This window comes from Diplotaxodon limnothrissa, linkage group LG6 (genome assembly GCF_057381915.1).
Source record: "Diplotaxodon limnothrissa isolate DT_005_m linkage group LG6, D_limnothrissa_male_GT1.1, whole genome shotgun sequence".
NCBI classification, from domain to species: Eukaryota; Metazoa; Chordata; class Actinopteri; order Cichliformes; family Cichlidae; genus Diplotaxodon; species Diplotaxodon limnothrissa.
The window spans coordinates 841,013-845,836 of record NC_140601.1 but is presented as its reverse complement, the minus strand read 5'-3'; the positions used below and the strand labels follow the sequence as shown (position 1 = coordinate 845,836).

General features: G+C 48.3%; 1 non-coding gene and 1 pseudogene across 1 annotated transcript; one reads left to right on the top strand and one right to left on the bottom strand.

Moving 5' to 3' along the window:
• The first annotated feature begins 2,774 nt into the window (after positions 1 to 2,774).
• LOC146629867 (U6 spliceosomal RNA) lies at positions 2,775 to 2,883 on the top strand. The gene has a single exon (XR_014906296.1). It is a non-coding gene; the product is annotated as a U6 spliceosomal RNA (small nuclear RNA).
• On the bottom strand, positions 2,826 to 4,360 carry LOC146629866 (uncharacterized; annotated as a pseudogene).
• Positions 4,361 to 4,824: the final 464 nt, after the last annotated feature.

The following is a 4,824-nucleotide window of genomic DNA, read 5'->3' as shown; positions in this document are numbered from 1 at the left end:
AACCGCTCATGAGCTCCATAGACGTTAAATGGTAAATGGCCTGTATTAGTATAGAGCTTTACTAGTCCCTAAGGACCCCAAAGCGCTTTACACATCCAGTCATCCACCCATTCACCCATTCACCCACACACTGGTGATGGCAGCTACATTGTAGCCACAGCCACCCTGGGGCGCACTGACAGAGGCGAGGCTGCCGGACACTGGCGCCACCGGGCCCTCTGACATACTAAGTTATGCAACAGAAGCCCTGACATGTTCTCTGTTGTCTCCCTTGGCCTCAGTCTTTTGGTCATTGCCTTATTTGCCATTATTTCGTTTATTGGTCAGTGGACTGATTCTTTTATAGTACTTTTCTTCTCTCTAAGCGCACAACACGCCACATTCACACAATCACTGCCTTCGATGCTTTTCAGTGCTTCCTAGCCTTGGGTATCTTGCCCAAAGATATTTGGCATGCAGACTGGGATCAAACCACTAACTTTCCAGTCAGTAGATGACCTGCTCTACCTCCTGAGCTACAGCCACCCTTTATTTCAGCTTTTGCATTTTCTTTTAGTTTTTAAATTCCCTTAATACCCTACCTGGCACTATTTTATTGTCAGCTTTGGTCAGACTTTGTTTTACCATTTCTCTGTTCTGTGGGTTTTAAGGGGTGGCCGCCCACTCGATAGCACAGACAGTTTGTGTTTTGCTAGCGGCTGCTCTGCTTAAACAAACCCTGCTTTAAGATATTTCAAACAGTCTCCTCCAGACTGATACGGGTACCTCCAGCAGAACCAAAAACAGCAATGCTTGAATCCATAAGGGTTCAGATCAATAAGGATGTGACACTATTGAACTAAATGGCAGCAGAAGCTTCCTGTAATCCTGACAGTTCCATGCTTCCCCAGTTTACTCCAACTACAGAGACGGTGCTGTGGACAGCATAGGCCACCTGTGATGAGGAGCAGTGACGTAGCCTTGGAGGGAAACCCAAGACAGATCTGTTTCTTCCCATTGTCATACCTTGATTTGCTGGGGAACCTGGAGCAGGACCTGGTTACATACAGAGCCTGTGGTTAACTTGGTCCCCCTGCTCTGTAACCCAAGTAGACACAACACCAGTCCTGGTTTGATTCAGCTGAACTGGGAGCATGTGGTCCCAACCCTTATCTGCTGATTGGAAGGTGGTCTGCTTCCAGCATGACCAGCTCTGTGTCCAGCGGCTAACACTGCATATCAGACCACAGCTCTGGCAACAGCTGACTCCATTATTGGGGATGTCCAACCAAATTTACCTGTTTCAATCAATAGCCTTTATTGTCATTGTACAAGGTACAACGAAATTGGAGTGCCACTCCCTTGGTGCAAAATGCAATAATAAATATAAATATAAAATATAAAAAGTACAATAAAACAACCGAAGTACTCAAACAATAATAAGTACGATATATACAGAATAGCAACATTCATAGCAGCATAATATAGTGACAGTGGCAAGTATGGTATAGCTAAGCAGGTTCAATTGTTTTGTGCTTATTTACTACGGTGATAGCTCTGGGAAAGAAGCTATCCCTGAATCTGTTTGTCCTGGTTTTATGTGACCTGTACCGTCGGCCTGGCGGTAATAGTTCAAACAGTTGGTTGCTGGGGTGAGAGTGGTCCTTGATGATATTGCCAGCTCTGCTGAGGTTTGCAGTGACCTCCAGGCTGGCCAGAGAGCAGCCAGTGATCTTCTGGGCTGTGTTGATGACCCTCTGCAGTACTTTCCTGTCTGCAGCTGAGCACCCTGCATACCATGTTGTTATGCCGTACGTTAGGATGCTCTCTATGGTGGCTCTATAGAATGTCACCAGCAGCCTCTCCTCCAGGTTGTTCCTCCTGAGCTCTTAGGTTCCATTGTTCGTGGCATAGAGGGGAAAGCCTTTAACACAGTCATCATCACAAATGTTATCCACAAAGAGCAGTCTCAGATGCTTACAAACCCCTCAAACATCTGTTCTCCTCAATAAAGATATCTGTGACATCTATGTTTCTGTCCCACTCCCTCCTGTGGCTGTGCGGTGTACGTTTATCAGGCTGCTATCTCTGAGCGTCTCGCTGTCATCAGCCTACCCCGTCCATCGTGTCTACTGCATTGAAATTTAAGCATCTTGTGGGAACACAGCATCCAAAGCTTCCAAACTGGCATCTCCTCTAACATCTTGTACTTTGTTATCCACCAAGAAACTCTCCTTAGTCCACATGTGCTGGCTAGTTAGACCACTACTTAAGTTCTAGCACCAGTTACTTTGGTTTCTCAGGCTTTGTCTATGATGTTCATGTGGAACCTGTACTGTTTATTAATTTCCCTCTTTATTCCACAGTTTTCCATGGCGTTGGTGCAGAAGCTGAATCTATTGGGATTATTTATGTGGTGTTTGCCATGCCAACACATCAATATAACTGCTCATATACCAAGCAAGGCTTGAGCTTTTAAATGTAAGAGTGTTTTTATCACAACAATTTCATCACTGAAAAGAAATTAGATTTTGTTTTTCTTCTTGAACCTTGGTTCCAGTAGGTTGTACTTTTGTACAGTGATCTTCATCTTGGTGATCTTGGGATTTGCAGTTGTTGTAAGCTCTCTTTGAGCATTTCTAACCTTGTGTAAAGCTGACTTAACAACCTCACCTGAGGCTGCGTGGGGTCCATTCACTTCACACTGATCATTACCCAAAATATTCCACTCACTGCTCCTGTGAGTGTGCTGTCTGTAACTAAAACCACACGACATCTGTGTCAATTTAGCGTACGTGCTTGCTTCGGCAAGCGCGTACGCTAAATTGGATACGATACAGAGAAGATTAGCATGGCCCCTGCGCAAGGATGACACGCAAATTCGTTAAAAAGCAGAGTGGCTTTGGGGACAAAGGTGGCGCTCCTCCTCCTCTCAGTCCTGCAGGAAATGCAGCGGAGGTGTCGCCCAGAGGGGAGCCATTGAAATGCAGGGTGAAGAATGGCAGAGGGGTCGTTGATGATTTCGGCTGCCTGTCTGAGGGCCTGTTGGCTGAAAACCTGTCAGAGTTCTGACAGGCCAATGATCTTAGAGCACACTGATGCAGTGTGCTGCTGTCTGTTCCTGTATGAAGGCTGAGGGAGTGGAACCAGCAGGTGATGGAGAAGGTCCTGATGCTTTCCATGAAGGCGTAGTAAAAACTCATCATGGTGGGTGTGCTGACTCCAAAGGAGATGAGTTTCCTAAGGAGGTATAGCCGTTGGTGACGCCTCCTGAGAAGAAGAGCAGGGGGGAGAGCATACAGCCCTGGGGGGAGCCAGTGGAGGTGGAACGGAGACCGGAAAGAGAGTTGTTCACCCGGAGTCCTGTTGGTCAAAAAGTCCAATATCCACAGGATTAGCTGATCATCAGGTGAAATCGGGAGGAAAGTTTAGTGGGCAGGATATAAGGCTGCAGAGTGATGCACGCTGATGAGAAATCAGCAAACAGAAGTCTGGCAGAGTCAGGGAGCTCCAGATGTTTGTGGATGGAGTCCAAGATGAAGATTTTTGCATCATCGACACCTCTGCGTGCACGGTAAGCAAACTGGAGTGGGTCCATCAGGGGGTCAGTTGCTCTTACGATGTGCTGTTTTATGATCTTCTCCATGGCCTTCATCACCAGGGAGGTGAGGGCCACGGGACGAAGATCATTCAGAGACTTTGTGTTGTTTCTTTTGGGGATGAGGATGACTGTGGAGTGTTTCCACAGCTGGGGGACGGTGTGACTGTCGACTGAGGGTTGAAATAGAGTCCAGAACACACTTCCTAGGTGCCCTGCACAGTGGCTCAGAGCTCGACTGCTGATGTTGTCAGGGCCGGGTGAGCTCCTCTCCCTGGTCCTTCTGAGGGCTCTCACCACGTCCTCAGTGCTGAAGGTGAGTGCAGAGCTGCCAGGTTTGACTGAGGATCTGGACTCCTCAAGCTCGGTGATATTGTCCATCTCAAACCTGGTGTAGAAAGCGTTGAGGTCATCAGGGAGGGAGGAGGGGTTGCTGCCCTCCACCTGGACGGTTCTGGGGGTGGTGACCACAGTATCCACAGAGGCCATGGTTTTGAGGCCCTGCCAGGCTGAGCAGAGGTCCCATGTGGGGAATTTGTTTTTCAACAGTGTTTTTGTACTCCATGACTTGTTCGTTGATGTCATCAGAGGGAGAAAGAAGGCTGTCCCAGTCAGTGGCTTCGAAACATCCTTGTAGGATGAGGATACTTTCCGCTGTCCACTGCTTGATGTTTTTGGTGACCTTTTTAATCCTCTTGATGACTGGGGTGTAAGCAGGGGCCAGCAGCACGGTGTGGTGGTCTGCTGAGCCGAGAGGGCGGAGGAGTGGGGCTTTAAATGCATCTGGTACAGAGCCGTAGCATTTATCCAGAGTCTTCCCCTGATGTGTGCTGCATGTAACATACTGTTGGTATCCTTTAAGCGACTTGTCAGGGGAACAGTGGTTGAAATCACCCAGGATGAACTTGGGAGAGTCCGGTGATAGTTGTTCCAGTTTGTACAGAGTGTTGGTGAAGTAAATGGTAAATGGCTTTTCTAGTCCCTAAGGACCCAAAAGCGCTTTACACATTCAGTCATCCACACATTCACACACTGGTGATGGCACCTACATTGTAGCCACAGCTGCCCTGGGGCGCACTGACAGAGGCGAGGCTGCTGGACACTGGTGCCACCGGGCCCTCTGACCACCACCAGTAGGCAAGGTGAAGTGTCTTGCCCAAGGACACAACGACCGGGACTGTCCAAGCCGGGGCTCGAACCGGCAACCTTCCGATTACAAAGCGAACTCCCAACTCTTGAGCCACGAT